Source organism: Drosophila yakuba, chromosome X (assembly GCF_016746365.2).
Source record: "Drosophila yakuba strain Tai18E2 chromosome X, Prin_Dyak_Tai18E2_2.1, whole genome shotgun sequence".
NCBI lineage: Eukaryota > Metazoa > Arthropoda > Insecta > Diptera > Drosophilidae > Drosophila > Drosophila yakuba.
This window is the reverse complement of record NC_052526.2, coordinates 13,878,360-13,888,648: the sequence shown is the minus strand read 5'-3', so window position 1 is coordinate 13,888,648 and position 10,289 is coordinate 13,878,360.

The following is a 10,289-nucleotide window of genomic DNA, read 5'->3' as shown; positions in this document are numbered from 1 at the left end:
TTTTAAAAACAACCTATTTAGCTTTTTATACGTTTTATACGATGAGAATATCAACAAACAAGAACAAGAAATCTTTTAGCGTAGACAACAAAAAACAAAACTTCTGTCGCGAGTCCTTCCGTTTTATCAAATATATCAGCAACTAGGCCAGCAAAAATGAAGATGGACGTAATGGTTATACAAGCACATCATATATACACCTATATATATACATATTCGATTCGTAAAGCTTCACGGAAAAGAAACTGAAAAAAGAAAATGGGGAAATAAGAGCATAAAAAAACATGAAAAAAATAAAAATAAATCAACACATATTCCTATAAATTTATTTATATATTTATATACATATTGATATGAACGATAATACACGGAGACACACACACACATACACACAAGACTTCACACGCCCACATAGACACGCATACCCACAAACAAACTTACACACACACACACCCACTCAAGCAAGCAATTTTAATACGCAAAACAAAATTTAGTCGCTAAGCAAACCTTAAAAAATTAATCTGTAATAAAAACAAAGTCAAAAATTAAACATCAAATCTCTCCGTACGGCGATTTTGCAATGGAATCAACTCCACTATATCTAGCATATGCATATATTGAATTAGTTTTTTGTTATTTATTTGCGTCGATTTCTTAATTAATTAATTAGTAATCTATTTTTTTTTTTGAATTTGTGCACTTCAAAACGAAACAAAAACTCAACCCAATTTAGTTGCTAAATCTTAAAATGGAAATTTTGTATGATACATATGAAATATATACATATATACAAATTTCTTGTACCTTTTTTATGGGTTCGTCTACAATGGAAAGCTAATTATGCGTGGGGTTGGCATTATTTTGTAGATTGCATAGTTTGAATTAAACGGTTGACGGTTACATTTTAAATCGGAAACTTAATTTTGTACATCTGGCATCTCCATTTCCGCTGGCTGGCAACACGGCGGCCCATGCAACTCTGCAATAGACTGCTATTTCAAAAAAGCGTTAGATATTCAAACAAGCACTTTAATATAATGGATTTAACATGAAATTAAATGCAAAAACATGCCATGGAATAAGGCAGCATGTTATTCATAAACTTGCGCTAATTTCGCAGGCGAAACATTAAAGTGCAATCAATTTGCGGACCAGCTGTGGAATAACGCCGCGTAATGCAATAAGTCTGAGGGTCGCCAACTTCTGATTGACCGGCTGACAAATGGTTGGTGGCGCCCCCACGCCATTTTCAAACGCCCACGGGTCATGGGTCACGGGCCACCTGCAACGTGTGCGGAAATTGGTGCCAACTGTCATAACAAGATGGAGCACACTTACCCACACACAAATGTACTGCCTACACATGGACACGCGCATGCATGGGGCAGTGGCGCACAGGAACAATGGGGCGTGGCCGGTGGATGGGCGGGGGCGTGGCCGGTGGATGGGCGGGGGCGTACTTCGTTGGCGTCCAACTGCCTCCGTCAGGCAATAATAATTCGCCAGTCATTGACAATGTCGGTGCTATAATGGCTCTCCACTGGCTCCGGTACACCCCGAACTATTCTCTATCTTTGGCGTTCGTCCCCAAGCCATTATCCCATCGTACTCCATCCCACTCCCAGTCCTTGCCCTTTGCTGCACTGCGTCGACGACGTGGACAAAAACGAAATGACAGAGAGCGCGCAGCGCAGCCGACACCTACAATTGTCAGCGTCGTCGTCTAAATGAATGAATTAAGTCAGACATGTGACATAACTGCAAACTGCAATGGCCAGTACCAATTCCAGGACCAGGACCAGGACCAGGACACCCCAGATCCTTGCAGAGACCCAGATTTGGCGACGGAGTGAGTAGCAATAGTGGGCACCACCACCACCACCACCACCACCATCGTCAACATGGCAACCACCGCCACCAAAAGCCAGCCCTGCACATTTGCCACATTGTTTCGCCGCTGTCATTCCCGATGTCGCTGCACTGTGGCTCAAGTACTATAATTAAGTGTTTTTTTTTATGTAATAAGAAGTACATATATATTAATTGTATTTTCCCGTTGTTATCAAGAAAATGTGGCATATGCATTATTAACTAGGTAATTAAGTGGTAAGTGAATGCAAAATGTTGACTGCAGACCACTGTGCTTCTCTGCTGCTGTTGTGATTACGTACTGCACTTGGTGCACAATGGACAACGACGATGACAATGACGCCGGCCAAGTTATATGGCGCACACGTAGCGAAACTCCAGCAGACGCCCACGCTGGCACCTCCATCCAATCCCCCCCAATCCAACCCCTGCTGCTCCCCGTCCACCCCCTGCTGCTCCCCATCCACCCCCTGCTGCCTCCCATCCAACCCCTGCTGCCATCCCTTCGAATTCAACGCGGCCAAACGACTTGGCGCAGGACAATGGCGGAATGCAAATGGCACACGGACGTGGGATGGATGGCGCGAAAACGTATATGCAACCAGGGCCAGCGGACTGCTGCAATCATCCAAGAAGCGCTGGCCAACAACAGCAGGAGCCACCGGCAGAGCCAAAGTATCCGACGGGATCCGGGGCAGCACGTAGCCAACTCGGCCGGCAATTTGTGGCAGTGCAGACTCGCTTCTCTCGGCCGGCCGCCAATTAAGCAACAAAAGGTCCGCGAATTTTCCGGCTGATGGTGGGGGCGGGGGGAGTGGCAGGGGCAGGGGCAGGGGCCATGGGTCGCCATTAAAACGGAGCGACGTTGCGAAATGTTTGTGACGAAACCAAAGTGAACGATACGTAGTACGTACTGCCAGCCGGACTCAATCCCGGTTGCAACTTTCTCCGCCGCCATTTTTTCCTCTCACTTGCTGCACATTTCGCAACAAAGTTGCCAACAACAAAGTAGCAACAGCAGTTTTACACAGCAAGAAAACTGTAGTTCTCAAGCAAGAAGTTAATTAAAAATTTATAGCATATTTAATAGTGGTTAAATGATTCGACACATTTACCCATTTAGCTTAAGATCTTAGCTTAAACAACTTTAATATAAATATATAATTATACATAACAATAGTAATTTGTTGATTTATTAAAGAAAGCATAAAGCTTTTGTCGGAGAAACAGTTAAGCAAAGCCACAAACTTTGTGCCTCCATTGCACTGTGGGCCATTTTTAAAAAGGCTTTTAAAAAGTCTTTAAAACTATAGGATAATAGGAATAAAGCATTAAAGGTTAAAATCCTTTCAAAAATCCCTTAAAAAACAACCGATGTGATGCAAATGTATCGTTTACCAGCAAAAGGCTATTCCATTATTATTTTATTCTTTTCTGACATTATTTTCCTGTCACACAAGTAAAAGATGGCTAAAATTTCATCTCCACTTAAGTGGTCGTTTGCCCCATAGTGCATAGCTCCAACTCGTGGCTTTCAATTTGCTTTAAACATTTTTATTGTTTTGCGAAATGTGTAAGGACAACTGAAAGCGGCTATAGCGGACCAGGCCAGGCCAGGACCAAAAGACCGAAGCAGGACCAAGTCCTGTGCCCAACAAGTGGATGGTCGACCTGCGGGGTCAGGCCGCCAAACGTGGCTCGTTAGGTGGAGCAAGAAAAAAAGCGGAGAAAGCAAATGGTGGTGCTGCCATGGACCTGCCATGTGGATGGTCTAATTTGCCAAATTGCCGTCTGAGGCGTGTTAACCGAACAACTTTACACAATTTTCACTTAATTAAAAAATATACCACTTCTCAGTTCGTAACAAATTAAGTAGATGGCCTAATACATTAGGCTCTTCGACCTCTGAAAGGTCACAGCAAATATTGATTGCTTTCATCAATGAGTGAGAAAATGTATCTTATCGTTAGGCTTATGACTTGAAGCATTAGGAGGAACTACTAATATTTTTCCAAAGCTGATTATTTATAGTTGTCCAAAAGTGGAATGCCATACATCGTTGAAGTCGTAACAAAATTTCCTATTCACCTGTGCTCAAAAAATGAAAATGTATTTTTTGCCATTTTTCACAAATTTTGATGATGGTACCCCTTATCGAAAATGCAAAAATTTGTCAAATTTTTGTTTTTCGAAAATCGAAAAAGTAGGGATAGACATAGTTAGCTGCACAAAACAGTCTTTATTTTAGCTGTGCGGCCATTTTTGGCCAAGAAGTAACGAAAACGCCGATTGAAAATATCAGATCTTTTACAATTTTTTTTTTTCGATTTTTTGATTAAAAATAATAATTTTTTTTCGATAAAAAAAAATTGACAAAATTTTGTATTTTTGATAAGGGGTATTTTCGATGTAAGTAATTAGGTGTATAAGCCAGTCACAATTTGGATTGTAAAAGTGATACCCGGCCAATGAATGAGTTGCCAAGTGTGACCAGGTTTCCCTACGTTTATCGTTGTCGTAGTGCCTTAAAAGCTAGGATGAGACAGGGCAAACGCATTGCAATATATCGCCGGCTCCTTCTTGCGTTGCAAACTGCCAATCCAATTAGTTTGGACTGTGTAAACAAGGAGCTTGGGCTCCACTCGCATGTGGCCACCGGGCAATAAAAATGGAAGCAGCACAAGCAACAAAATAAGCAACAAAAAATCAACAACAACAAAAGCCAAGGGAACAAAGCAACGAACAGTGCTGCCAGCTTTCCAACAGGAAAATGGCTATATCTAGAATACGCACAAGTGGCTAACTACGTTATAAGCACTATTCATATGTAAAAAATCTTTAAAAAAGCAAACCTAAAACTAAAAAACTTAAATTAGGTTACAATCATTTCTGTTATAACCATTTTGTCATTAGAAAATATTAAATTGCTCTACATATGTGACAACCACTTGTCTTAATGAAATGGATTATGTTTTTGGCGGGGAAATGGCCAAACGGGCAGCACAAATCTGCGATACGGGACAACAGGCACACTGCTCACACACGCACACAGGTGCAGGGGTGAGAAAGAGTGGGAGGGTGGGAGGCAGGGTAACCAGTCCAGTGGACTTTGGACATAGACGACGCCGCCAGGCCTCAGGATGTGGGACTAGGAATAACATTTTTATATTTTCCCGTACTCTCAGTCTCTTAACTATTTATGAGGTCGAGTTGTTTGTGCAGTTTGATTATATTCCTGGCAGCCGGACAACGTTAACCTGCGATTGTTCATAATTCAGCATTTCGGCAGAACAGCCAAGAGAGAGAGAGAGAGATGGCAAGAGAGTTGGGGGATCGCGTTGGCTGCGTGGGAGAGTGAGATCAGCTATAGTTGTGCGAATATTTATTGGAATAAGTGTCGTTGCTTTCTCTCTCTCTCTCTCTCTTTCAATTAAAAATTGCTTACTGCAACTGCAGAGGCATAAAAAATAAACGAGAGATGCAAGCAGCGATAAATGAAATTGATTTTATTTGTATGAATTGAAATTGGTTTCAACACAGTCGGCCAGCATCTGAGATTCTGAATAAAATGCAAAAATTCCAATAACAACTGCCAGCTGGATGAGTACAGTGCACGTTGCTAAAACGGGCTAAAATGGATGCAACTAACTTGAAATTTGAAACTATATTTACAGAATATTTGAACTTGTACCATCAGCAGGATAATAATACAATTATATTTTTATATGTGTATGTTTTGTATGCAAACGTAATAAATTTCCACTGTAATAATCGAAAATGAAAACCGCAAGGGGGATTTTGTGGTTGTTGCAGCTGCAAACGCATTTTATTGTGGCCATCGAGGAAGCGTTTGTTAACTGCCGTCCGATGAGATGACGACCACGAGATGGTGATAATGACGATGATGAGGACCAGGCGGCAATGGAGAATGGAGAAAGGAGCTTGTTGCCCAAGAACCCCTCCCTTCACGAACGTTGCCAGCTTTAATTAAAAAGTTACCTGGGCAAAAATGTTTTAGCTATTTGCCTGGCAGCGATGGCAACCTGACCCTCTCGCCTTCGAGTGAATCCAAATGAATCCGGTGAATTCCATGAATCCTGTGAACCTCCGAGGCGGCCCCCTGAACCGAGCTAACCGAACTGCCAGTCAACGGCTCTTTTGCTGCTACATCAGCTGCTGCTGCCACTGCTGCGGTGCAGGTGAAACTTTCTATTGGATTCTGGATGCCAGTTCCTGTGCCCCATGGCCCATGACCCATGGCCCATACCCATACCCGTACCTATGGCCGTGCCACAGCGCCACTACTTACGAATTGATTCCCGGGAAGCCGGTATCGATATCCCGTGTAAACTTCCATTGACAGCCTGCAGCAAGAATCGGAATAGCAGCGGAAAGGTAACGAGCGTTCAATTGGATTGCTTTGGATTGGATTGGGTTCGGAATGGATTGGTTTCTGTTACAGTTTATCCATCTTTAAGTTGCAATTTATATATTCCATTTGAAATTAGGCATGTCCACATACGCAATTTACACTTTAAACGTTGCATGCGCACAAATGTATGCTACACTTTTTTTTATGGTGGTCGTGGTTTCCAAATCCAGAAATCATAAAATTGTATGGCATAAACGCCGTATCTGCGCTGGAATGTCACCCAGCATATATTCTACAAGAATTTGGCCGCTTACGAGATATTGCATTTGATTGAAGTTCCCATGACTATGACACTCGCGGGAAATGGGAGTGAAAGTGGGCGCCATTTGGGACGCCCGATGATTGAGGCCTCTGGGGTGCGATTTTCCCGGTTTCTCAAAAAAATATGAAAAACGCAGAGAGGTACGGAAAGGCGGAAAGGTCCTGAGAATGAAGCCGAGTCAAGCTACTCAAGGCGATGGTGAATTTTTTAATGATGTTACTTTCAGGAGTGCTCTCAAATCGCTTGAATACAAATTGTTCGCCGACTCCCCGATGTCCTCGCCATTCTCAGATTATATACATGCATATATATGTACGTTTATATGAAGTATATGTATGTGTATATCTGGCATTTCTTGGGATGTATTCATGAATTCTTCATCTCTATCTGCTTGCTTTGCCAGTTGGCAAGTTGTGAAAGTGAAATGCGAGACACGCCACCCGAAAATCCTTGAGGCTGCTAGGTATGCGGGGACTTTTGATGGGTGGTGGCCATTGTCAATGAACCCAAAAGTTATCCCAGCCATGCAAAATATACGCAAACTGCACAAGCTGTGCACACTCGCAAAAACTCTATATCACATATATTATGTACCTATATTCCTGAAATTGTTGTTTAGTTTTGGCACTTTGTTGATATTTTTAACTGTTTCTGCTGAGAACTTTATTTGTAAATGTTCGCTAGCACTCATAATAATATGCATAAATATTTATGATTTTTGCTTTCTGTTAATCACTATGATTTGCTAATAACAATATGAGACAAGTGAAGGAAATTCAAGCATATTTATTGGCAAGAAAAGTTCATTTTAGTTCGATTATTTGGTTGATTTATTTATTATTTATTTTATAGTGCACACACATGGACCAACCCAATTTGAGGTATCGAGGGAATGTCGGGGCCTGTCACTCACCCAATTTGCCCGTTAGCCCGTTAGCCCGCTAGCCCGTTTCCCCGCCAGGTGACACAACATTCTCCGGACGGAGTGCAGCCGGTTCCGGGAAAGTGCCGCAGGTGCGGCGTGTTTGTTGCGTGAAGCCGCGGGATGTGATGCCAACCAGCCCGGATCCATCTCAATTACCTGGCGCTCACACCATTTCGCCATGTGAGCACCTCACCATCACCATCGCCGTTGCCGTTGCCGTTGCCATCAGCATTACCAAGAAGCAATCCCTGGCAAGAAGCAGTTCAAGTTTGAGCTGTTCGGCTTGAGGTCTCGCTTATGAAACTACTAACTTGGCCAGAAGAACTTGGCATCGAATTTGGCCCGCATGTGCAGCCCTGTCTGGAAGTTGTTCAGTTCAAGTTTGAGTGGTTCGCCCTTTTGAAGGGGACTTCGATTCGAGTTGCTAGTGTTCCTTGCCTAAAAGTTGCAGCAATTACAAGATAGATGGAAAACATACTGCAAATTACGAGTATAACCAAGTGAGTGAAGTTCTGAGTGTAAGGATAATGCATGACTTAAAGTAATGCTATCTGGTTGAAATATGTAAGTTTTGACTCGCTGATGATTTTGTTGGTTGCCGAACTTCTTAATAAGATGTTAACGCCAACAAGTATCTCTACTCAGTTATTATATTTAATCGAAAATAATTAAACATCTCGCTGATTGTCATGAACATGCCCACGGAATGCCAGAATATCGAATGTAATAAAGGACTGGCAAAAAGCGACAGCAGCAAACACACACACACACACACTCACACACACACACTCGTATGCCGAAGTTCCTGTTTGTCCTTCATATTTGCCATTAATCAGGCATATCCATTTACATGTGATGAACTTTATCCCTTAACCTGTTTACATGTATGCACATTACTTGCTGCTCATTTTATGCTGCACGGAGAACTGGCAAACAAACAGATCCGTTGCACAGCTGGAAAAAAACAGAAGTACAGTATGACTTTTGGATCACGAACTCCATTAATATGCCCATTAATATAATTTCGATTTTTTTTAAATTCCCCGAAGGCACACAAAGTGTGATTATTAGATTTATGATGTAAAACATTACAGCTTTTTGAGATGAACACATTTACAGAGTTCTACACTGTCAGTAAAACCTGTGCACATGCTGCATTAATAATTGCAATTCGGACAATGAAAATGCCAGCGCTGCAATGCATTTTTCATATTTACATACCTTGTGCCTGCCTGGCGAACCAATGTGATGGCGCACACTTACGGGTTAAATTATATCAAGCAGATGCAAGTGCCATTACATCCTTGTAATTGCCAAAATAATGGGAATTATGCGTATGAGAAAGTCAACACGGACACACTTTCCCGTCCGCCGGACGGATAGTTAATTGAGCTGTTGGCTGTTCGCTGGCTTACAATTCAAATTGTTGCCTTTTTGTTGTTGCTGTTGTTGTTGTTGTTGTTGCTGGTGTCATTAATGCGAGTGTTGGCACTTTCGCACGTACCTCTCGCTCGCTCGCTCGCCGTCTCCCGTCTGCTGGCTGCTGTCTCTTTTGCGCGCCAAAGTTTGCTGGTAAACACATTCATAAAGTAAATATGCAAACACTCGCGCACAACTTAGGTTAAACGACTAGTAAGTAGGGCTTGAAATTCCTACCAATATTTTAGAAACAGCCTAATAATAGTGATTGGTTTTATTTTTAAGGGGGGGGTAGGGTTTTGAGGGTTCAAAAAAAGTGATTTTTTTTAATTGCATATTATGAAAGTATAGTAACTCAAGATTGTTGTCTGTAAATAGGAAGTCAATCGGAGCAAAACTCACAAAGATATAGCTTTGGAAGTAGGCGGGTCTCGAACGACTACCTGAGTAATCCCTCAGCGGGGAAGACAGCAACAAAAACTTTAAACACGTTTTTCTCAAATCGATGTTTTTTGAGTCGGTGCACTCTGTATCTCAAAATCTATTCAACCGATCGTTCTCAAATTTTTTACAGTATTTCCTTACATAATTTATGAGGTAACCCTGTCGAGATTTTTTCGTTTTTGATTTTAATTTTTTTAATTTTAACAACAATAGTCATGAACTTTGGCCAAAAATCGGTATTTTCACTTTCAAGTTTTGTAAAAAGTTCAAAAATTATAATAAATGGAAAAACTCGACAGGGATACCTAGAGGGACATAAAAATTGATGGAAAAACGTTGGGTATTTCATATCAGATTATCCAGTGCTGAGGTATGACGTGCACCGCAAAATGTATTTTTTCTGAGGCGCCTACGAAGAATTGCTGCCATTCGGTCAATTTTCAATATTTTTCAACCAATATTTCACAGAATATAGTTCAAATACTACTCTTTAATGTACAATAATCAGAAATAAATTTACTTTTACCGTACGCCCAAAAAAAAATCTGTAAAAACCTGTTTTTTTCTCCCTTTAAAACCCTACCCCCCCTTAAGGTATAGGCGTACACTTTATTAACACCTTTATGTGATCAGCATATATGATATATCGTCATATGTTTTCACTTTGATTCACAATAGATTCAACCGGAATAGAATGCAACAGTTTCACTATTATTGCGAACTCTGCTGTGCGTGCACACGCACACGTGTGCCAGTGATGCCCATGTCGATGGCGGCAGACATATGCTAAACGAGCCGAAACCCCCGACCCCCGCTTTCTATCGCTCACCCACTAACTTCCGTTACCCTGTCGCAGGAGCCGAAGTCGGAGCCGAAGGGCAAACAGTGCTCGGGTCGTTGGGCCGCGTATAAAAGCCGCTGATGGCTGCGCTGTCGGC